General features: G+C 38.6%; 1 protein-coding gene and 1 non-coding gene across 2 annotated transcripts in view; both read left to right on the top strand.

The window, feature by feature from the left end:
• Nucleotides 1-26,635, top strand: part of LOC138694630 (mucin-2-like) — a 198,323-nt gene that overhangs the window by 104,303 nt on the left and 67,385 nt on the right. The gene's annotated exons all lie outside the window — the stretch shown is intronic.
• Nucleotides 10,120-10,192, top strand: TRNAY-GUA (transfer RNA tyrosine (anticodon GUA)). The gene has a single exon. It is a non-coding gene; the product is annotated as a tRNA-Tyr (tRNA).

Below are 26,635 nucleotides of genomic sequence, written 5' to 3'. Positions count from 1 at the left end.
GGATGGTACAAAAGTCAGACATATTTTATCAGACAACTTCCACCGTCTGCACAATTGGAAACCTCCTCGGGAATAAGGATGTAACCAACAAATCTATAATTCATGTTTGAGGGGAAATAAAAATAATTTTAGGAGGATATTTCATTAGGCCTATATTTTCTAGCAGAACCATTTGGCTAAGCAAGGTTACAAGTTAATTCAGCTATTTAATACAACAATTTATTGTTATAAATGAATTCTTCAAGATTACCTTTTCCATCTAAGAAGCATATTTCAATAATTTGATGTTACATCCTTTTTCCGGGGAGGTCTTCAATTGAAGGACGTGCTCAAAGTGAACACCATTGAACACTGAACATAGTTCATAGCGACGAACCATTGTCTGCCGGAATCTCTCAAAAGATCTCAGGGATCGAGTCCTCTACGGTCAGAATCTTGTTTCTTAGGTCCTCATCATGTACATGAGTAGCGTACACTAACATAACCATGTAACACTATAAGAATAACTCGAAGCAAGGTCAGGAGATCTTGATGGCCAAGTAATAGGTCCCCTACGGCCAATCCACCTGTCTGCAAATACATTTTATAGGAACACATAAATATTATTTGTAAAATATGCTGAGTGGCAATCATGCTGCAACAAAATGCGTTGTCTTATCGTCAAAAGAACTTCCTTCAGTAAAGGGGAGAGGGTTTCTTGGAGAAAGTGCAGGTAGGTTTTTGCCGTTGAAACGGGCTGGATGTAAGATAGCATTCCAGCTAAATAAACAATACTTCTGATTCTAACGCTGTCTATTGGGCTAACAGCGCAACGCCAATTCAAAGTTATATGACAAAGAATGTTTGTTTTTGTGTCTTCTACCATCCATTAAATTTAAAGCATGAATTTCTGGTAGTCTTGTATAATGTAATAAAACACAGGTCTAATCATATTTAACGATAAGTAAAACAATCAGAAATCAGTAAATCCACAAACTTTATGTAAGAAAATTGAGACAAGAGAAGGAACTTTAAATAAAAAAGAAAATTATGTGAAAGGATTGAAAAAAAATTAAGGAAGAGGAAAGAATACTGAAGAAAAGTGAAACAAAGGTTAGTAAATATACAGAAAAATCATAAAAAAATATGTAGAAAACAAAAGAAACGGCGAAGAGAATAAAAAGGGAGAAGAAAACGAAAGAAAAGGGAAAGAAAGATACGAAAAATCAAAGCTGAAATGTAGAAACGAAATAAGAATTAAGAACTACCAACTTTCGTACATAGAATGATAATTCTATATTTTACCATGTAAGTAATTGCTGCTGTCATTTGTGTGAAGAAATAATGTATATAATTCACGTCAACTGCTACTGAACCCATGTATTAGAAACTGTTGACTTATTTGTAAGTCAATTTGTGTGTAATTACATGAATAAATATCTGGATGTTGAAAACATGCGGAATGTCATTGCACTCTAAGTAAACTCCCCTTGGTATGAAAGTCTGATGTAATAACACGTCTGCATTAATTAAAAACATGCAATAGCACAGCTCACAATTATGACACGAATACATTGCTAGTATAGTACAGACTGCAGCGTATTATCAACTAATGGTCGGGAACAGCGTTCTGTTTTGTTCAGATCATTAATTCGGTTGTGTCACTAATTTATATGCTGGAACTTTATAGTATTTATGCTTAAATTATAACTTATCGTGTTGAATAATTATCTGTTACAAAGATTGGACCTTGTAGACCCCTTCACCGTTTCTATTCCGAGGATTTTCAAATAAAACCAGGTATATAGAAGAAGCGAGACTTACTGTTCATAATGGCAAGAATAGTTTCCTTAACCCAAAGTAGAAAGGTTACCAGCGTAGCTCAGACGGTAGCGCGTTTTCCTATTGATCCAATGCTGCGCTTGAGCATGGGTTTGAATTACTGTTGGACTGTTTAATTGGTTGGTTTTTGGTTAAGTTTTCCCCAATTCTAAGGAGAATGTCAGGTAATTCTATGGCGAATTGTCCACCTTATCTCGCGAAATAAAACAAGTATCTCGCTATCGCAAATTTGATCGACACTAGATAACATAGCAGTTAATACGTAGTTGTTAAATAACCTATTAAAAATCGTGCAACAAATCGTCGTTGTTCTTGCAATAACTCCTATGTGCAAAATATATTTTTTTTTTCAGTAGGAAGAGAAAACACATTTATCCATCCTATGGCAGTCGTAAATAGGAGACTGTGAATTCTTACATTTTCGAAACAAAGAAATATAAAATATATAGCAGATTTTATTATTTGCTGTATCACTATTTAAGTTACTTAATAGAGCAAAAATCTGATAATCGATAAATATGTCACATGGGAGTTACTGCAGGAACGACGACGAAATACTAAACAACGGATTCACGTTGGCGAGAAACCTTTTTTTTACCTCTTATGTTTCTGTATGGCTGAAGTAGAATTATATTTACATTTAAAGCTTTCATATTACTAGTTGTTTTATTTATTTCATATAATTATTTTCATTTATATTACCTTTCAGTTTTATTCAACTTCATGCCTGCAATAAATAACTCCGCTAGTCACCCCCTCCTCTCTCTCTCTCTCTCTCTCTCTCTCTAACTCATTTAGCCATTATTAGTCATTTTCTCATCTACATAGTCATTAATTCGCTCAATTTCTCGCTTAGTTACTTCAGTCACTTACTCAGACACATTCACCCATTCAGTACTCATTCAATCATTCACTCAGTCAATCTAAGCGACATTCAGCCACACACATACTCACATAGAGACTTAGACATTCCTTCGAACAATTTCTCACTTAGTCACTCGTTTATGCTGAGGCAACACACAGCGCTACGATATGTACGCAATGTTTGCTTTGTACGCTATATCCAGTGGCCATACTGAAAGTTAAGGCCCATTCGCAATGAAAATTAAACATAACCGTAACATAAACACAGAAGTTTGCGCCCAGGCTACCAAATAGGATCATTCACAATGATTCACATAAGCATTGACATAAACATTGCCGTAAGACGTTAACATGGAATTTTGCAAACTCCAAACTTTCATGCTTATGCTTACGTGATTTGCAAGCAGAACACAATCGTAGAGCGCTGAAGTATATGACAGAATATGAGGAAATGGCGTCGTTGTTATGTTTCCATGGTTACCAAGTATGTTTGCGGTTATGTTTGTTCCCATCGTGAATGATGGTATGACTTCTTGATTTTACCATAACGTTTATATTCTTAAGTTAACGCTTACGTTATGTTTAATTTTCATTGTGAATGTGCCTTTAAGGTAGCTATGTTTTTACGAAACTCTTCTGTCTACCGGTTGCAGCTGGGAGACAAACAATATTTCCCGCTCCATTAAAACATTTCTAGTCATATTGTCACTTACTGAAGCACTTATTCAGTCACTCATTTCGTCACTCTTACTTATTCAGTCACTCAGTAACTTATTTAGTCACTCAGCTACTCATTCACTCGATCACATTCACTCATTCACTCTCTCATTGATTCAGCTACTCAGTGTCTGTCAATCAGCCTCTCTGTAATTAAGTCACTCAAGCATTTACCCATATAGCCATTATTTCAACCACAGGCCCAGTCACTCTTACTTATTCAGCCATTCATTTACTCTGACACTTATTCACTGAAACACACACTGAATCGCTTTCTGTCATTCAGTTCACTGATTCATTTAGTCTAAACTGAGTTATTTAATAAGTCACTTAATGTCACTTATTCAGCCACTCAGTCATTCATTCACTTGAATACCTAGTAGTTCATCATTCATTATCACTCAGGTACCCATGCATTCAGTCACTCAGTCACTAATTTATTTAGTCACACTGTCTTTCATTCATTCGTTGATTGATTCATTCATTCATTGAAACACTCTTCACTTACTACGTAATTTCATCACTCAGTCACTCATTAATTCACTCAGTCATTTTCTGTCACTCATTCAGCCATTCAGTAATATTGAAGCCTATTCGTTCACTCAGTCATTTGGTTAGACAATCGCAAATACTAGCAGCTCGATCGGTCTGTCAATAAGTCACTTTTTCTATTGTTTAAATCGTCATTGTTCCTGCAATAACTCCTATGTGACATATTTATCGATTTTCAGATTTTTGCTCTATTAAATAACTTAAATAGTGATACAGCAAATAATGGAATATTATATATGTAATTATATTTCTTTGTTTCGAAAATGTAAGAATTCACGATCTCCTAAATACGGCTGCCATAGGATGAATAAATGTGTTTTTTCTTCCTACTGAAAATTTTTATATTTTGCACATAGGAGTTATTGCAGGAACAACGACGAAATGCTTTTGGCAGGGTTGACCGTACTATAAATATTCTAATTTCAACCTAACACTACAAATTCACGATGCAATATTTGTAATATAAGTTATCGCCCTAACTATTCCGATACCTGTCTCTAGATTAGAAGACAAAGCTTCACGTTGCTGAGCAACAAGGATCTAGACTTGTGATGGAGTTTGAATTATGATCAGAGCTACATTTTAACTGTTGAGCGCATCAATACCAGCAATTGAGCAATAGAAGTAAATACACTTATTCCTCCCTTATACCTTTCCTTCCATGGCTTTCAGGGATTAGGCGTTTGTCTGCTTCTTCGCAATTTTTTCGTTACATCTTTCCATGAGTCTGTCTATGTCTCATTTCCATTAAGCTTGTAGTCCAATGCTAACTTTGTTATTCTTGTCTTTTGAATTCTTCCAATGCTTCGAATCCAATTATTACGAAGTTCTTCAATTATATTATTCAGAATATCTATATTTTAATTAATTCATGTCAACATTTTATCTGATCTCTTTTTGTACATCATTTCATCCTTCGAAGTAAATCTAATTTGTTTCGCTTCATTTCTTCCGTAATCTTTTCTAAATTAGTCTGGGCTTATTTCTTTTCAAATTATTTTAAATTCGTTCCCCTTTACAGACTATTTTGACATTCTACGTTATTTTAAGTTATTGTTGTTAGGAAGTTCGTGCATCAGATTTTTCTTATTTCGTTCTCATGGTTAATGACAGTCTTTGTGCAAGGTTGTAGAGGAGGGACTGTAACAGTGACTTTCGTAAAACAAGGGGACCGACCCGAAGTAGCCTAATGGATAGTGTGCTAGATTACAATTCGCCTGGGATTTCACGTCTTTCGCAAAGCCCATTCAGATCCTGTGGGGTACCTTCCTTTAAACAGATAAGGGCTTCGTTCTAACATGATGCTCAAACTAACCCTCTTATCGTGCGTAGAGAGTTAACAAAAAGTTTTTCAAACAGCAGACCTCGGACCAAACAAGTTTTCGAACATCCTTGCAATACATATAAGGCCTCGCTCAGTTCTTCGCAAAGTAATGTGTGTATACATACATACATACACACACATTAGGCTCATTTATATATTTCCATGTATACAGGGTGAACCGTAAGTAATGTCATTAATTTCAGGCGGTTATTCTTTGAGATATTTCAAACGAGAAAGTTAAATACAATGTTGCTCGCTTTTACATCTTTTTCGAGATAAAAATTATTTTATATGAAATATTTCATAATGTGTTTTGTAAAAGCCATTGATTTATATACCAATATGCTCAGTTAATTTAAGAGACTAGTGTATATTATGATAATATATGATTGAAATAATTTTAGTTTTGTCCTTTAAATGTACGGAAATTTAGTCCGAACAAATGTAACATTGTGAAATTCCTTTGCAGAACGAAAAGTTACATTTGTTCGGACCAAATTTCTGGACATTTAAAGAACAAAACCAAAATTCTTTCAATTATTTATTATCATAAGTAGGGACCGGATTTTTATGTAATTACATATTATATCCCTTTCAACCTAACCGTATATAAATAACAAATCTTTGCGTATCTTGCAATTACCATTAATATATTAAAATTTGATACTTCATATTTTTACATATTTACCCCACATTACATATTATGGCTTGGTATGACATAATTCTAAATATTTAAGGCTTTTATTCATTTTTACTTCTCTAAAAGGAAAAAAAAACTTCTGCTGGGGAAGTTTACGATTTCAAATGTACAAATTTAAAAAGCCTTTTTACCTACCCAAGAGAGGATATATTTCGGAACGAAACATAACGTCCTTAGTTCCAGGAAGTAATAGAGGCACTCACCCCATACCGCCCATTGTAAATACGAGTGAAGAAAAGGCAACCTTTTTCATATAACTACCTAATATTGTAAAAATCACTCAGAAAGTAGCGTTGCCTTCATGCGGTGGAGTGGGACAAGAACGACATGATTTGTCTCGAACTATAAATGTTCTGCACACGTCTAACAAGCCGTTCCCATGCAATTTGCAACCTTACCTACCCTCAGAAAACCCGTGTCAAGTCTGAGATGAGCCGCAATAAAGTAGCCGACTTTTGAAAATAAGCTGTAAAAGGAACAAACTGGAAAGATGTTGAAAGATTAAAACAAATAACTTTTCAGATTATTGCTTGACTTCTTTACTTTAAATTTAGTAGACCTATTGAAAATGGGATTTTCCGAGCATTAGAAAGTATGGTTCTCGTCTGGAATAATTCTACCCTTCTGAATGAGACAAGAATGTCACTTTTCAAACAACAGTTTGTAAATACCTATAGTTTGGAATGTCAGTTTTCAAACAACAGTTTGTAAATGCCTATAGTTTGGATTATATTAGTAGGTACTTTGTTTCTTACAGGGAACAGCTAAAGTGCTTGTGTCCCACGTCTCCTCTGATTTTCTCCTAATCCAGTATAGCTAAACAGTGCTTGCAGTACTGTTGCGTCATTCATTTCACTCAGTTCTCTAGTTTTAGTACTTACAGGATAAAGTAAAAGTGAGTTTATCTACTGCTTTTAACTAAAATGGCCCCTGTATCTTCAACCCGAACGACAAAAATAAAATCATGGATTGCGATGAACGAAGCTTTCGCTACAGATGGAAAAATAGTAATGTGTCAAGTGTGCGGTGAGAAAGTCGGGTACTCTATGAAATCACAACTGGAGAGTCTTACCTATCCTATACCTGCCAGATATTAATATTAAATATTTTCATAATTTTACATGTTTTTGTACATATTCAGCTTATTTTTCTTACACAAATATATACATATTTCACACCTTGATATTACATAAAAATCCGGTCCCTAATCATAAGGCACTATTCTCTTAAATTGACAATATATTAGGAATTCCTTTCCCAAAACAAGCTATGAAATATTTGATATAAAACAATTTTTATCTCGAAAAGGAAACAAAAATGAGCAAAATTGCATTTAACTTTTTTTGTTTGAAATATCACAAAGAATCACTCCTTACAATTAATGACATTGCTTACAGTTCAGCCTGTATAATTTCTCAGAAGAAAGAAATTCTGGTATAAGTTCAAAGACTGGAAAACTTGGCTTTACACGCCGGAGGTCGGTGCACAAATCTTGACGAATCGTAACGAAAGTCTTTCTTTCATGTATTTCATAACTAAAACAATAAGATTTATATGACTTAAAGGTATACAGAAGTATATTAAATAAATAAATAAAAAATTGAACCTTAAGTTTTCATTTTTTGCACACATTATTTGACATGATATTTATAACATTTCAGCTCAATTGGAAAATATTTGCACATTTTAACTGGTTTCATAAAAAATAACAATTTCAATATTTTCATGTTCGGATACAAAAGTTATTTTAACTGAAATGTTACCGATAGTATTAATTTCAGCATGCTGTCATTAATAATAATAATAATAATAATAATAATAATAATAATAATAATAATAATAATAATAATAGTAATAGTAATAAAATAATAATAATTGTATGCAAATTTTAAGCGTGCTAATTAGTTTTGCCTAAAAGAAATAATTACATTGCTGTAGCTGGAATGAGAAAAAAATTTCCACGATTGTACTTTTTATTTTTGTCTTTTTGAAATCCTACTAATACATTCAAGGATTTCAAAGCGCCTGCACTGCATGCTCATACTACAAGCAAAACAAATCCAACAAGGTTCATTTTTTAGCATGATAAAGTACAATCAACGCTCTTAAGGAAATGTTGTGAGGGTTCTTGAGAGCACGCAGTGCAGATGCTTTGACATCTCTAATATAGATTGAAGGGCGCATGGAAAATATTTCATGCTGCTAGCTCAAACTTTGCGGTAGGAGATAGATTTTTAACATGGGGAAAATGCAAAAACTAAAAACCGAGAAAAATGGAGACAGCAGAGACTGCAAGATATTTAAAGAATATACACACACATACACACACATTTTTATATTTAGCGGAATCAACACGGATGTCACGTAAACAGAAGCATTAATACAAAGCGGAATCAACATGGACGTCATATAAATAGGAGAAGAGCAAAGAGGAAGCAACACGGACGGTATGTAAACATAAGGAGTGCAAAGCGGAATCAAAACGGACTGCATATAAACAGGAGGAGGAGTGCAAATATGGACGTCATTCATTCAACTTAGGAAATCAACATGGACAGGTAGTAACATACGATACGCATGACATCACTTTGACAATATTATGGATTTATTATGGATCTATTAATTTGTCCTACAAAATAATCTCTGTAATGTTAACAATTAATATTGAGGAGAAAAATTCGCTCCGGCGCCGGGAATCGAACCCGGGTCCTTGGTTCTACGTACCAAGCGCTCTGACCACTGAGCTACGCCGAATTCAATCCAAAGCACCGGATCGAAACTTCCTCCATCAGTGTTTCCCTTTGTGGCCTGACTCCAAGTTAGGCATATATTGTTGACATATATGTCTAGTGTCAACTGCCATTGTACAGGGACATCACTTTATTTTTACCAACATTTTTAACATTAACCTGGCTATACTCGGAAACACTGTTGCCCCCTTCCATTACAGGAGTTTGATGTTACTAGTGCAATATGTAAACAAATCATTTTACTAGGTATAGGAAGAGAGAGAAGTAGTGTATCCATTTATGTTGTAGGGAAATACGATATTACGATTTTCAGTTTCATCATCACTTTTACGGAATTTATCAAAATACAGTAGAGTAGTAACATTTTTTTTTTCAAAAACTCAACTTTTTATGCGGCTATGTTCGTTATGTAATGTCTACTTTATTTAGCGTATTAATTATTGATGTTAACATACAATATAGAGAGTGCATTTAAATTGAGGGGCTCATAAGTAAAGGGCTGTAAGTGCACTTGTTACTTTTGAGAAAATGGGGTTTACATATTTAAGCTTTCGTAAAACCGGTGAAATTTTTATTTAAATTTTAATGTGTGATGCGATTAAAATATCCCTTTGCCACTAAAATTTTAGATACTTTAGCTTACACTGGATGTACTTAACTCATGTTATTACAAATGCCACTAGCATTCCTTTGCTTCTAGCCACTCAATTAAAAATAAGCTAATCTGAATTTTTAAACAAGTTGCTGAAAATGGTTGCCGTTCATTACAATGCAGGCTTCAATTCTTTACGCATATTATTAAAAACATTTTGAAGCATATTCTCTGAAATTGAATTTATCGTTTCTTGAATATAATTTTTAGTACGATATTATTAATATAGGTTCTTTCTTCTATAGAAAACACAACCATATTTCTGAAACACACTATACAATGCAGTGTTTACTTCACTGCTTGAAGACTTCGAATGCAACAGCGGCCGTAAGTTTGTGTGTCTGACGGGAGCAAGGACATTAGTGAAGGGGTGAGAGTGAAGTACATTCAGAAATGCAGGTACAATAAAAATGCAAGTAAAAATAAAATTATGTCCCTGTACTAGGAGCGCACTCAGTTGAGTGACTTATTTGGCCAGGATTCCGCTGTTATGATGCACTGCTAGCTATGAGAATATTATGGATTTATTAATTTGTCGTACAGAATAATCTCTGTAATGTTGACAATTAATATTTGAGGAGAAAAATTCGTTCCGGCGCCGGGAATCGAACCCGGGTCCTTGGTTGTACATACCAAGCGCTCTGACCACTGAGCTACGCCGAATTCAATCCACAGCACCGGATCGGCCACAAAGGGAAACACTGATGGAGGAAGTTTCGATCCGGTGCTGTGGATTGAATTCGGCGTAGCTCAGTGGTCAGAGCGCTTGGTATGTAGAACCAAGGACCCGGGTTCGATTCCCGGCGCCGGAGCGAATTTTTCTCCTCAAATATTAAATATTTACCACTTTGACAACTAACTTCCATACTCTAAGCAGAATTCAAACCCACTGTTCGACACAGCGTTAAAAGCTGCACTATAATCTCGTGTTGTACCGCTAATAGCTCTCTGAAACATTAGGCATGCGATATAAAGTTCTCTTGTACCTGACACACCTGTAACGTGGTTATCTCGAAAACCTGTCACGACTAACCTCGGCCTTGCAGTCCCAGTTAAAGCCGTCTTAAGGAACTTTCCCACGGCGTCATACATTTGACAGTGTGTCATTGAAAAGACCATTTCTGGGTGTAACCACTTTCTTCAATGGGCAACGGACATCCTTTCCGACTCAAACTTGTTTGCGTTTAAGTAAGGCGTATGGACAACTTACTGAAAATACTCGTACATGTGTTGGCGAATGTTGTTTCAATCCATGTATGCGTTAATTTAGCCGACCGTGGGTAAAGCGCCACTTTGATATCACATTGAAGCATGCCTAAGGCATGAATCGTATGTTCGTTGCCAATATTAGCTATAATAAATAGCCTTTATTGTCATACATTGAGAAATGCTGTCATGTTGTCCCACTTTCAGGGAGTTTACAGTTTACCTATGCAGTACGTATGTCAAGTAAAGCCGGTAGAATATGCATTGAAATTTTACTTCCCGTTATAGATGAAATTATTGGGATTATCAGTGCGGTTTTAGGCGTAATAGATCGACTATTGATCAAAATGTTTGTATTCGACAGATAATGGAGAAAAAATAAGAGTATGAGGGTACAGTACATCAGTTATTCATAGATTTCAAAAAGGCATGTGACACGGTTAAGAGAGAAGTTTTATACAATATTCTTACTGAATTTGGTATTCCCAAGAAACTAGATCGATTAATTAAAATGTGTCTCAGTGAAATTTACAGCAGTGTCCGTATAGGCCAGTTTCTATCTGATGCTTTTCCATTTCACTGCGGGCTAAAGCAGGGAGATGCACTATCACCTTTACTTTTTAACTTCGCTCTAGAATATGCCTTTAGGAAAGTTCAGGATAACAGAGAGGGTTTGGAATTGAACGGGTTACATCAGCTTCTTGGCTATGCGGATGATTTGAATATATTAGGAGAAAATCCACAAACTATTACGGAAATCACGGAAATTTTACCTGAAGCAAGTAAAGCGATAGGTTTGGAAGTAAATCCCGAAAAGACAAAGTATATGGTTATGTCTCGTGACCAGAATATTGTACGAAATGAAAATATAAAAATTGGAGATTTATCCTTCGAAGAGGTGGAAAAATTCAAATATATATGAAACTCGGGAGGAAATTAAACGCAGAATAAATATGGGATATGCGTGTTCCCAAACATTCAATTTGCTAATGTTCCTTGTTTTAAAACAATCTATAAAGAATTATTGTTTAGGGAGAACATATAAAGTTTCAATTATTGTATAATATCTAAGTTTTTCTTTTTCTCTTTTGCTTTTTATTCTGTTAATTAATAAAATACTTATCTTAAAAGTTCGTGGAATGTCCCCTAATCTCGAATAATATATATTCCTTGTGGAGGTGCTAGAGAATTTTATAAAAAATACGTGTCTTTGTTTTAGCAATAAATTATTATTATTATTATTATTATTATTATTATTATTATTATTATTATTATTATTATTATTATTATCTGAACTAGCGGGTTGTTCTTTTCTCTTCTTTTTTAAATTAAACTCGTTAGATCTTTCGGAAATCTCAGAAACTCAACTATAGACAACCAAAAGGAATTGTCTTTACTAAGCTTCCCTCGTCCATAAAGATGAATCTTTACATAGCATCACTTACATGAATTAATGAACTTCTTAGCCAAATGCCTGAAAGGATTAACTCAATTTCATCAGGCAACGAAACGTGCTTTTACGTTCTAATGTTTTTTAATATGTATGTGTGTGCGTGTGTGCTCGCGCGCGTGCGTGCCGATATTCACGTTTATATATCAAGATTATATTATTATTATTATTATTATTATTATTATTATTATTATTATTATTATTATTATTATTATTATTATTGTATGAAAAGAAAGTACGAGTATATGGATGCTGTTCATTAATTGCTTCTCTTGTCGTAGACCAATTCTCTCCATTTGTAAATCGAAAAGAAAAAAAGAAACATTCATACCAACCAACTGTAGTTTAATTTTTAATTCCCTAATCTGGGTCGCATATTTTACGTGCCGGAATAGCCCTAATAGAGCGCAGAAAAAATTTCTTTTTCGATCCTTGAATCCGTATGTTACAGTGTTTTACTGTATGTCTTCTGTCGACAATGTAATGCCATTTCTCCTATTGTACCAGAGTTTGTTGGTATTGAATATGTAGCAGTAAGTTCCTCCCATGTAATAAAGCATGCATTCAGGAAGTTTCATTTCTCCTTGACGTTCTTTTTCCTCCTCCAGAGTCAATAAGCGTAATGATGTAGCACGAAAGCATTAATCTCTGTCTTGTAATAATGCTCGTCAGTCGGGAGGATTCTCTGTCAGAGATTACTAATCACTGCGTTTGTTTTCATAGCAGCACAAGTAGAATTAATTTTAATTTTAATATACATTCAGCATCTGCGTAGAAAACAGATGTTGCCTTAATTACCATCCCACATATCTCAGGACAGCACTTCTCTAGCAATCTCAATTTAGGTTGCAGACTTATATATTTGATATTTTCTTAATGTAAATTTTATACCGTGGAGTCCTTCCTACTGGCGTCCGTAATTACTCAGATTTCTAAAATTTCCGGGATGTTTTATTCTCCTAGATCTTCTTCTTCATTTATTTCTCGTCTTACTTTACTGGTTATCATTATCTCCTCTTCTTTCTTCTCATTTTCTGTCCCACCTTCTCCTAACTCTTACTTTTCTTTTTCATCTCATTACTTTTCTATTTATTTTCTCTTATTTTACTAATTTTCCTCGTCTTCCTTATTTTTACGTCCCTTTTTCCACCTCTTTCTTTCATTTACTACTTCTATTCTTCATCTCTCTTTCATTTTTCTTTTACTGAACACACTTTCCTTGTCTCCTTTAAGTTTCTTCTTCTACTTCTTTCTTCTTTTTATTCGGTAATTTAACGATGCTATATCAACTACTATAGTCGAGACGCTGTTATTCCCGGCGAGATTCCTCCTCTTTGCTTACGTCTTAGGAAGTGAAGGCTCTATAAATTCTAGGTATGTAGTATCGTTCGCCAGTTTTTTTCTTTCGTTGCCGAGCTACCAGACGAGGAATCTATTTGCCACACCGTCAAACATTATCATGTCGTAGCTCCTATGATAATAAATCAAACGCACTGTAATTCAGCAAATAATTGAGCGGCAAATAACGTCCTCGTGTGCTTTCTGCGAACGCCAACGAAAGAGCCAAAATGGCGGGCGGTTATATTACCTAAGTATTTATCGAGCCTTAGAAATGCATAACGTCATCATCAGCGAATCACAAGCCGTTTAAATGTAGCCGACCTGCAACGTGATTGGCTGCCGGAAATAATAGCGACGGGACTATAGTGAAAATTATGATTTATAAAACAGTTATATTACCGGTAGTTCTATATGGTTTGAAACTTGGGCTCTCATTTTGAGAAAGGAACAGAGGTTAAAGGATTAGGTACATCTTACAGCAATAAAATTTTTGGAAATACTCAACATTTTTTCCTCCATTACTGTATCTTGTACAATAATTAAAATTGTTAGGTGTAAAATACTGTCCTTGTGCTATATTAAAAAAGTATTTTTGCGATTTAAAAAAAATATTAACTTTTTTTTTTTTTTTTTTTTTCCAAATTCACAATGGTGGCAGTTCACTGTGCAGTGATTAAGCGTTTCACTCATAACTCACAACCTTGTTAATTTTTTCATGTTCTCTCTCTTTTATTTTATTGCTGAAACTCATGTTTACAATGTCATACTCTATCAACTACATTCCTTAGTAAATAATATGTTTTTTATTTTGTGTTAGAAGGAAATACTGATATTTGATAATTTTTTAAAATAATTTATTTTTTATCAGACAATCTATCAAAGGTAGAGAAGTGATCTTGCATCATATTGTAGATATGACATGCATAAATACACACAAAAGATTTCGTCACAGAATGTTGAATAGTTTTTTAGTTACGTGGGAAAAGCTTCATCACTGCACAGTGAACTGAATTTTGAAAAAAAAATGTAAATAATTTTCTTTAATCGTAAAAATATTATTTTCATATAGCAGGAGGACAGTGTTTTACACATACTAATTTGCGTATTGTACAAGATACAGTAATGGAGGAAAAAATGTTGAATATTTCCAAAATTTTACTGCTGTAACCTGTACCTAACCCCTTAAGGGTGGTCGAGAGTAAATTGCTTAGGAAAATATTTAGGGCTAAGAGGGATGATTTCAACGCTGTGGAGTAACGGTTAGCACGCCTGACAGTGAAAGAGCGGACTTGGGTTCAAATTCTGGTTGTGGCAAGTTACCTAGTTGAGGTTTGTCAGGGGTTTTTCCTCAATCGAATAAGAACAAATGCTGGCTAACTTTCGGCGTTAGACCCTGGACTCATTTCGCTGGCATTATCACCTTCATCTCATTCAGACGATATATAACCATAGCAGTTGAAAAAGCGTCGTAAAATAACCAATAAAAAAGAAAGGTGAAGATACAGGAGAATGGACAAAGTTACACAACGCAGAACTGCACGTATTATTTTCTTCACCCAGGAACATTAAACACCAGACGTTTCAGATGGACAAGGCATGTAGCACGTATAGACGAATCAAGAAATGCATGAAAGACGTGAGGTAAAAATACCTTTGGAGAGGCCGAGACATAAATGGGAGAATAATATTAAAATGGATTTGAGGGAGTTGGAATATGATGCTAGGGACTGTATTAATATTGTTCATGATAGGGACCGGATTAATCTTTTCAGGTCAGGGACCGATGGCGGACTAATGTGAAGGCGGCAATGAACCTCCGGGTTATCTAAAAGCTATTTGTAAGCAAGTATATCAACTACTATATTATTTAGCGTCGATGGAATTGATAATAGCGAGATTGTATTTGGCGAGATGATGCTTTTCCTCTAATGACATTCTTTCTGTCTCTTTGTCATTACTATCATCATTGACATCGTCATTATTTTTTTCCTCTTCTTCACTTCACTAGCTGCGTGCTATATCTTTACATAATATTTCGTTTTTTACTTCGTCCTATACATTATTTTTCTTCTCGCCTTGAGTTCCTCCTCAGTCTATCTTCTCTCCTCTTTCTCATGCCTCGTATTCTCCATATTTCTCGCTCTCCTCCTTTTGATATAATTTGTCCTCGACTTTCTCTTAGTCTTTCACTTTCTCCATATTCTTTTTTGTCGGCATCTTTCCTACTCGTTTTTAGTATCAGCTTCCTCCGTTTCTACTGTCTTCTTTCTCTTTCTCATTTCTTTCCCTTCTTTCCTTTTCTCTTCATTCTAACGACATTTCTTTGCTCATCGTCTTTAACTTTCCTCTCCTCCTTCTTTCTGAATATACTCTTAATTCCAGCTGTTACTAAGAATCTCACTAACACAATTATTGGATTCAGCAGTTATTGCTACAAGTTGTCGTTTACGGGTGAAATTTGAAGTAGGAAGTGGTTGGTTAGTACTTCAGTCTGCATGGAAACTAAGCACAATGATAAGTAATTGGACGTACTTATACAAAAGGGATCCAACCCACAGAAAGTAGGAACTGAGATTTTTAAGTTCAAAATTTTCCTTTTGTTTCAAAATTAATTTACTAAAATTTTGAAACAGTTCGTTTTTCTACAGTTGTATCAAGAGGTGGGTTGTGTGATTTTAATATAATGCATAATAACCATTGCCCTGCTTCCTGGTAACATAAAAAAATCACGATTTTGTGGATTTGTTCCCTTTTGCATAACGGCGTGCAATATTGGTAATAGTTATAATTAGAGCGATGATTCTTATGTAAATACATATTTTTACTGGAAAGTTGAAAGACCTGTAAGAATTTTTTTATAATGTTTTGAACGTCATTGTGTGATGACGAATATACAACGTTTATCGTGCATATTTCAGGCGTTCCTGCATGTAATAGACAATTGTGCAGATACTGAAATATATTTTCAGAATTGTATTGCAAAAACCTTCAAATTGGAATATTTTGTATATAATATAATATATACTGGATTGTTTGTCAGCAAAAAATATTTTTTTTTTATTAACTGCACTCCACGGCTGTAAATTCCTTGCATGTGAAGGGTAGCTATAGAAAAACCAAAACAACCACTCCCTGCTTTTGTGCCACTTGCCCTTGAGTCGGGAATGGAGTAAGCTACATTGAACTATTGCACAACAAGAAACCTACAAATATCCCGACCTACCTTACTCTAACACTCTGTAACCACGTTTTTTCTGTTTTTAACTTATTTTCACTTGGTGCGCCAGCAGTCCGAGTGTCAAGTGCGTGATTTTGTTGTGTTTAAGCGCGGTCTGTGTTTTCGTTCGTGATGCCGCCTGCAAAATTATGGAAGTCGTAGAATCCCTAAGGCTACACATTCCTAAGCACAGTGTGCTGTCAAGATAAAGTTAGACATGATTCCTTGAAGGAAAAACCTGGCCACAGCATTGTGCTTAAAGTAAAGAACGTATTGTGTCAAGAAAGCGAGGCTTGCTTGAGCCTGGATTTTACAAATTTACAATTTATGCACAAAAATTTTGTCCAGAAACCACATATTGTGTTGCTCAACGATCATTTTTAGCATTCAAAAACATCCTTATAGATAACAAAGTATGGCAACAGAAGATCTTGAAAAGTTGCTAGTTTGTGTTTTGCAACCAGAAAAAGTGAGGTAAAGAAGGTAATAAAATATAGGACTACATATTGGACCTTAATGTCAATATATATATATATATATATATATATATATATATATATATATATAAAGAAGGGAATAAAATGTAGGACTACATATTGGACCTTAATATCTATATATATACAGTGTCCAATATGAGCAAATGCTGGATAACTTTATGTGCTGGACCCCGGACCCATTTCATCGGCATCATCACCTTCATCTCATTCAGACGCTAAATAACCTAAGATGTTGATAAAACGTCGTAAAATAACCTACTAAAAATATATATACAAAGTATGGCAACAGAAGATCTTGAAAAGTTGCTAGTTTGTGTTTTGCAACCAGAAAAAGTGAGGTAAAGAAGGGAATAAAATGTAGGACTACATATTGGACCTTAACATCAGTGTATATATATATATATAATATATATATATATATATATATATATATATATATATATATATATATATATACTGTGAATTTTATTAGTAACAACAATGTAATTTATTCGTCACAACAATAATTTCTTTCTACAATTCGCCTTAAACGCTCTCGTCAACAATTGGATTTTCACTCAACACAGTATTCGTTATAGCACTCACCGACGACAATGACAATTTACTTGGACTAGTATGAACAACAATGAACTGTTAATCTTAACTAATATTTACAAAGCACTATTTACAAATCAGAACTATCAGTTCTCAGTTCACAGTTCTTCTAGTTCAGTCACTCGAACCACAGACCTTCAGAGACAGTTCACTGTACTCGAACTCAGGTCCCTCCAACTGCGGTCCACTGCACTCGAACTCAGGTCCCTCCAACTGCGGTCCACTGCACTCGAACTCAGGCCTTCGGATGCTGACGCAGATGCGGACGCACACTCGAGTCGAACTCCGGCGCACAAGTCTGGCTTGCTTGCTCTGGCTTACTCACTGACTGAATAACTGAAAACTGCTGTCGTTCCTTCGCGACCGTAATTTATAACCACAGCGACGTAGCCTCGAAAGTTCGAATTCGCGAGTCTTCCATTTCGACGGATTTCTCGGCCTCTCTAGGCAAGCAGAAGATGCGCGCGCAAACTCTCTCCACTCTCTCGCCGCGTTGGCCCTTTCCCCTCTCAGCCGCGCGCCATTCCAAAGTGCTCCGCGCGATTTTCTCTCTTGCGGGACGCTGGTCGTGAGTTCGAATCTCACGTCGCTGTCACATTGCTCCCTCCTTAGGGCTGCTCGTCCCGGCCAGTCCCTTGGTAGGCTGCTAATCGGTCCAGATGCACCACCATCATCTTCCCTCGAGGTTGTCGCTGGATGCGGTACACCACGTCGTTGATCCGGGTCACCATGCGGTATGGTCCATCCCAGGCACGCTGCCGCTTTGGTGATTTCCCTTTGGTCCTGGTAGGTCGATACAGCCACACCAGGTCGCCCTCATGGAATCCTGCAGAGTTGGCTAATCTGTCGTAGCGCACTTTAATCCTGTCGCTGGCCATCTTGAGGTGTTCTCTGGCCAGTTGGTGAATTCCATTCAACTTCTCGGTGAGTTCTGCTACATAGTCAGTTGCTGGCTGGTCGGCGCTGGGTGGCGTGCCAAACAGCAGATCACAGGGCAGGCGCAGCTCTCTCCCGAAGACCATGTTTGCCGGTGTCATCCCTGTTGTATCGTGGACCGAAGCTCTGTAGGCCAAGAGGAACAGTGTGACTCTGGCATCCCAGTCTCGCTGATGGTTGGACACCACCTTCCGCAGGTGCTCCTCCACGGTTTTGATGTATCGTTCCACCATGCCGTCGGACTGTGGGTGGAGGGGAGTGGTCCTGGTTTTATGCACCCCCAGACGCTCGAGCAATTCTCCCATCGGGTTGGATTCGAAGTTGCGCCCCTGATCGCTATGCAATTCTCGGGGCACCCCGAATCGGCAGATGAAGTTGTCAAGCAGCGTGTCGGCCACCGTCGAAGCCTCTTGGTTGGGAATCGCGTACACCTCTGGCCATTTTGTGAAGTAATCCATGGCGACTAGCAGGTAGCGGTTCCCGCGATCCGTGACCGGAAACGGTCCAGCAACGTCGATGGCGATCCTCTCAAAAGGAGCTCCCACGTTGTACTGCTGCATGGCTCCCCTGCTGCGTGTCCTTGGTCCGCGACTGGCAGCACAGGTGTCGCATCTTCGGCACCATTGTTCCGTGTCGGTTCTCTGATGCAACCAGTAGAACCTCTGTCTTAACTTGTCCAGCGTCTTGTTGGCTCCCAGGTGTCCTCCAGTCACTCCAGCATGAGTCTCCTCCAGCACTTCCTTCACCTTGCTCCTACGCAGGACAAGTTGTTCTATGCGGGTCCTTCCATCGGTCGACTCCCAAATCCTCTTCAGGATACCGTCCTTGACAGTTAAGGATTCCCACTGGGCCCAGTAGCTCTTGTAAGTGGTGCTACGGTTGGCGATATCGGCCCATACTGGTCTCTGGCCGGACTCCACATCACGCAGTAGCTGTCCAATGTTTGGGTCATCCAGCTGCTCCCTCCTTATGGCGGCGTTATCCCATCCTGGGCTCGGCTGGGCGGCAATTGCTCGGACTGCGTGGGCGCCATCCCGCTCTTCTACTTTCAGGCAGTGTTTGCAGCCATCCGGGCACGGACGTCGTGATAAGGCATCAGCGTTGGAATGTTTCTTCCCTTGGCGGTGTTCGGAGGTGAAGTTGTACTCCTGCAGTCGTTGAACCCAACGGGCGGTCTGCCCCTCCAGATTCTTGAAGCCCAATAGCCAGGTGAGTGCAGAATGGTCTGTCCGCAGATGGAATTCCTGGCCATACAAATACTTGTGGAAATGCTTCAGGGCTTCCACAATGGCAAGAAGTTCTCTACGCGTCACACAGTAGTTTCTCTCAGCCTTGGATAGTGTTCGGCTGAAGTAGGCAATCACCCTCTCTTGCCCGTCCTGTTCCTGAGAGAGTACTCCGCCGATGCCTACGTTGCTAGCGTCCGTGTCGAGCGTGAACTTCCTTCCAGGGATGGGATATCCCAGTACAGGAGCAGTGCAGAGCGCCTCTTTCAGTGACTGGAAGGATGATTCCGCCTCGTCCGTCCATTGGAATTGTCGTTTCTCCTCGGTCAGCTGGGTTAGAGGCTTAGCGATGTTGGCGTACCCAGCTACGAACCTTCTGTAATACGTGCAGAGGCCGAAAAAGCGGCGCAGCTCCTGCTTGTCCCTCGGTCTCGGCCATCCTCTGACGGCTTGTAGCTTCTCCGGGTCCGTGGCCACTCCGTTGGTTCCTACTACGTGCCCCAGGTAGCTGACTTTCTTCTGGAACATATTACATTTCTTCGGATTCAACTTCAGTCTGGCTTGTCGCAGTCTCTCAAACACTTTCCTCAGGTTCGACAGTTGTTCGCCGAAAGTCTTGCCGACCACGATGACGTCATCAAGGTACAGCAAACATGTGTCGTATGTCAGGACTCTCATTACGAACTCCATTAGTCTCTGGAATGTAGCCGGGGCGTTGCAGAGGCCGAACGGCATAACGGTGAACTGCCGTAGTCCCTGGCCTGTAGAGAATGCCGTTTTCTCCTTGTCCTCAGGATGTAGCGCCACCTGCCAATATCCTGACTTGAGATCCAACGTCGAGAACCACTCTGCTCCGGCCAGGGTGTCCAAGGTGTCGTCAATTCGTGGAAGGGGAAAGCAGTCCTTCTTGGTGACGTCATTCAGTTTTCTGTAGTCCACGCAGAAACGCAGGTCCCCATTCTTCTTCTTCACCAGCACCACAGGTGATGACCAAGGGCTGTCGGATTCCTCGATGACCCCTCTTGCTTTCATGCCCTCCAGTTGGCTGTCAATCTCCCTCAGTTTAGCTAGAGGGACGCGTCGATGAGGTTGTCTGATTGGGCGTGCATTTCCGGTGTCGATGCGGTGCTGAACTTTCTCCGTTCTCCCGTAGTCATTTTCAGACAGACTGAACACGTCCTGAAATTCTGTCAGTAGATCGTGGACTTGTCTTCTTTCTCTTTTGCTTAAATTCGCCGGCAATTCTCGAGCCAGCTCTTTCAGTGATGGGTCTAGACCTGGACGTGGTCGGTGACACTCCTCGTTATCTGCTAGCGACGTCACAGACACCACCGGCTCGACGTTACCTAGTACAATTCCACTAGGCACCTCCTTGTCCCGATTGGTGACATTCAGGACCCTCACTGGTACCACCTTCTGATTCGAGAGTAGGGATCTGGCCACATAAACCCCATCTATCGGAGTTGTTTGCGAATCGAGGAGCAGGTTTCTCTTAGGTTGTCCGTCCAGTCTTGCCGTCACCACCATCTCGCAGCCTGCTGGGATTGTCACTTGATTCTCCAAGGTGAGTCTGCTGGCCATGGGTTGGTCTTCGACGTCTCTCAGGAACACTTCATCCTGACCAAAACGCAGGACACGGCGCCGAACGTCCACCGTTGCATCGAAAATCCGCATGGCGTCGAGTCCCAGGATGACGTCGTCAGTGATGTTGGCGACGAACATCCACATCTCCAGTCTCCTCTTTCCCAATGTCAGATCCAGGAAAACCTCCTTTTGGATGGGCAGGTTCTCGCCTGAGCAAGTAAGTAGCTCATACCGGCGCAGCGGCGTCCTCCCAGGTAGTCCACGCACGACTTCCGGTCTGGCGATAGTGAGCGACGCCCCGGTGTCTACCAGTACTCTGCATGGGCGGCCTCTTATCCATCCGTCAGCAATCAGCCCATCGTCGCATCTTCTGTTAACAGTCTTCAAGATCAGCCGAGGGGATGATGATGACGGCGCCGACGTGCCCCTCATCGCATCGGCCCCTTTTAGTTTTTCTGTTTGTGACCAGATCGGTCACAGTCCCTCCTCAGGTGTCCAGGCTCGCCGCAGGACCAGCAGGTAGGCACTCCTCGTCTTCGTCGCTCGGGTGATTTCGGTTGACGCTCCTCGACGTCGGCCGCCGCGACGCTCCTAATCCGGTGCGATGCCGAGACGTTCGCAGTCAACTTGTCTGCCTCCATCCTGAGGGCCGCCGCCAGAGCTGCGTTGATGGTGCGATGCTCTGCTAAGAGTAGCTGTTGTCTTATTTCCGGGTCTCGAACTCCGCTGCCGAAGGTGTAGGCCGCCTCTCCAGCGATGAAATCATTAGGTAGGCCCCTGAGGGCCTTATGGGCCAGTTGTTCCACCGCCATCGCGAATTCTTGTAGGGACTCGCCTGACTGTTGGACCCTCGTTTTTAGTTGGGTCCTAAATGCTGCAGCAAGTTGATGGTCACCATAACGTCCCTCCAGGGCCGCCATTATCTCAGCGGCTGTCCCATCTTCTGGAACGCTGTGAAGAATCTCCGACGCCTGTCCTTGAAGTGCGGTCAGCAGCTGAGTAGTCTTCTCCGCTGGGGTCCACCCATTATGTGCTGCGGTGGCCTCGAACTGGCGACGGAATATCGCCCAAGACGTGGTACCGTCGAACTTCGGCGTCTTGACGTTGTGATGTGTGGCTGAAGGCGATGATTCCGCAGGGCCACTATATGGAGTCCTCAACTCTGTGGCCGCTTCTTGCATGGCACGTCGAACCTCCTCGGCAACTATCTGTTTATGTTCTCTAGCCTGGCGATCCACCAACGCGAGAATGTGCTTGTTTTCTTCAGCATGTCGGTCCATCAACGTGAGTATGTGCTTGTTTTCTTCAGCATGTCGGTCCATCACCTCACTTGTCTGATCTTGACGACGCTCGAGATCGCGGATTTTTCCGTCGAAATGGTCTACATCCTGTCTCAACTCGGCTACTGTCTCGTTTATAGTTGTAAAATTCTGGTTTAGTTTATCCAGATCGGCCTTAAGTTCGTCTCTCACAATGGCGACAATTCCATCTACGTGGGCCGAAACACCTTCGATTTGTGTAGTGACGTCATCTTTCACTCCGCTTATGTCGCCTTTCACTCCGCTTATGTCGCCTTTCACTTCACTTATGTCACTTTTCATCTCCGTTTTCACTTCACTTATGTCGTTCTTCACTCCACTTATATCGCTTTTCAATTCCGCGATGGCTTGCAGGATCAGCTGTAGGTTCTCCATTGTCGATAATGTCCCGATTCTGACACCAGTGTGAATTTTATTAGTAACAACAATGTAATTTATTCGTCACAACAATAATTTCTTTCTACAATTCGCCTTAAACGCTCTCGTCAACAATTGGATTTTCACTCAACACAGTATTCGTTATAGCACTCACCGACGACAATGACAATTTACTTGGACTAGTATGAACAACAATGAACTGTTAATCTTAACTAATATTTACAAAGCACTATTTACAAATCAGAACTATCAGTTCTCAGTTCACAGTTCTTCTAGCTCAGTCACTCGAACCACAGACCTTCAGAGACAGTTCACTGTACTCGAACTCAGGTCCCTCCAACTGCGGTCCACTGCACTCGAACTCAGGTCCCTCCAACTGCGGTCCACTGCACTCGAACTCAGGCCTTCGGATGCTGACGCAGATGCGGACGCACACTCGAGTCGAACTCCGGCGCACAAGTCTGGCTTGCTTGCTCTGGCTTACTCACTGACTGAATAACTGAAAACTGCTGTCGTTCCTTCGCGACCGTAATTTATAACCACAGCGACGTAGCCTCGAAAGTTCGAATTCGCGAGTCTTCCATTTCGACGGATTTCTCGGCCTCTCTAGGCAAGCAGAAGATGCGCGCGCAAACTCTCTCCACTCTCTCGCCGCGTTGGCCCTTTCCCCTCTCAGCCGCGCGCCATTCCAAAGTGCTCCGCGCGATTTTCTCTCTTGCGGGACGCTGGTCGTGAGTTCGAATCTCACGTCGCTGTCACAATATATATATATATATATATATATATATATATATATATATACAGTGTCCAATATGAGCAAATGCTGGATACCTTTCGGTGCTGGACCTCGGACTCATTTCATCGGCATCATCACCTTCATCTCATTCAGACGCTAAATAACCTAAGATGTTGGTAAAGCGTCGTAAAATAACCTACTAAAAATATATATACAAAGTATGGCAACAGAAGATCTTGAAAAGTTGCTAGTTTGTGCTTTGCAACCAAAAACAGTGAGGTAAAGAAGGGAATAAAATGTAGGACTACATATTGAACGTTAATGTCAATATATATATATATATATATATATATATATATATATATATAGTTTGTGTTTTGCAACCAGAAAAAGTGAGGTAAAGAAGGGAATAAAATGTAGGACTACATATTGAACCTTAATGTCAATATATATATATATATATATATATACCGTATATATATATAATATATATATATATATATATATATATATATATATATATATATATATATATATATATATATATAGTTTGTGTTTTGCAACCAGAATAAGTGACGTAAAGAATGGAATAAAACGTAGGACTACATATTGGACCTTAATGTCAATATATATATATATATATATATATATAGTTTGTGTTTGGAACCATTAAAAGTGAGGTAAAGAATGGAATAAAACGTAGGACTACATATTGGACCTTAATGTCAATATATATATAGTTTGTGTTTAGCAACCAGAAAAAGTGAGGTGAAGAATGGAATAAAACGTAGGAATACATATTGGACCTTAATGTCAATATATATATAGTTTGTGTTTTGCAACCAGAAAAAGTGAGGTAAAGAATGGAATAAAACGTAGGACTACATATTGGACCTTAATGTCAATATATATATATAGTTTGTGTTTTGCAACCAGAAAAAGTGAGGTAAAGAATGGAATAAAACGTAGGACTACATATTGGACCTTAATGTCAATATATATATAGTTTGTGTTTTGCAACCAGAAAAAGTGAGGTAAAGAAGGGAATAAAATGTAGGACTACATATCGGACCTTAATGTCAATATATATATATATATATATATATATATATATATATATATATATATATATATATATAGTTTGTGTTTTGCAACCAGAAAAAGTGAGGTAAAGAAGGGAATAAAATGTAGGACTACATATCGGACCTTAATGTCAATATATATATATATATATATATATATATATATATATATATACAGTGTCCAATATGAGCATGTGCTGGATAACTTTCGGTGCTGGAACCCGGACTCATTTCATCGGCATCATCACCTTCATCTCATTCAGACGCTAAATAACCTAAAATGTTGATAAAGCGTCGTAAAATAACCTACTAAAAATATATATATACAGTGAAAATTTCTCATTTACGGACATCGACGGGATGTAATAATCTGTCCGCATCTGGGAGGTGTCCTTTATTGGGAGGGAGGCTCCCCACTCTAATAGTAAATTTATAATATGCATTATGTATCCCTTCACGCTTTAAATGAAATGTATTACTGTAGTTTAATTCTAAATACAGATTACTGTACTACAGTAAATTCTTTGCAACTTTGAACTACAGTAGATAAGACCTAAAAAGGAAAATACAGTACTGTGCCATGCAATTTTATTCTAGTTCTACAGTTATGCAGTACTGTAATTTACAGTTTTCAACTTAACCTTTACGTTCAGGTGCCATGTCTCTCGAAAGAGTACAAGTGATTGAAGTGAAGAGAATAATCCTACTAATACTATCATGTTTCGAATACAATTTTATGATCGCGGAAAACTTGGACCCAATAGACAGGTTAAATTTTATGATTTTATTTATCCACCCAATTCCAGCTAACAAGGGGTAGTCGGCTGGGCTAGTGGTAGCCTATCAGACTCTTATTGTCTTCTTTCATGTCAAAAAATTTCTGTACAGTTCTCAAAACTAAATTTTCCATTTTTGTAACACATTAGGTCTTGAAATAAGTTCTGTCCGCAGTCAGGAGGTAAAGCAAGCTTCAAGACTTTTAAACAGCTGTTCGTGTCCGTGTCTGAGAGTGTCCGTAAACGAGAGTTAAATTTATCATTATTTCTATATTATTTCAGTTAGGACATAAAATATCTGTCCGTATATGAGGAGTGTCATTATCTTGGGGTGTCCGTAAGGAGAGGTTTCACTGTATATATATATATATATATATATATATATACAGTGAAACCTCTCCTTATATATATATATATATATATATATATATATATATAGGTCATTCGTTATCTCGTCAAAACAACTTACGCGTAAGGGGAACAAGAAAGTGGGTTGGAAAGGTTCTCTCCCTCACTACGCTTCCACTTGCAGCTAGCTAGCACACTAACCATCATCATAAGTAGGCTTCGTAATCCAGCTACCAATAAATTGGAATGAAGTTGCCTGATTCGAAGTGTATGTGACGTTACAGCACAGGTACAGGTACTTTCGTGTACAAAATAGTTACGTATCCTCTGCCCTCTTCCTCTAGAAAGTCAAAACCGGGACGCAGCCATAGTGAGTAGCCTTATCGATCACTGCTCTTACTAGTCGTATTATTTAAATAACTACATCTTCGTGGCTGGTTGAAGGTTCATTGCAGAGGTAAAAGGCATTAGGTAAGACGCTCAAGCGTGTAATATTAGAGGGCATTATATTTGAGGATATTTGAAGTTATATTTATTTTTCACTGTCAGTATAGGCAACATTACA

This window comes from Periplaneta americana, chromosome 2 (assembly GCF_040183065.1).
Source record: "Periplaneta americana isolate PAMFEO1 chromosome 2, P.americana_PAMFEO1_priV1, whole genome shotgun sequence".
Lineage (NCBI taxonomy): Eukaryota > Metazoa > Arthropoda > Insecta > Blattodea > Blattidae > Periplaneta > Periplaneta americana.
Note: the sequence above shows the minus strand (reverse complement) of the source record. Positions and strands in the feature narration are given on the sequence as shown.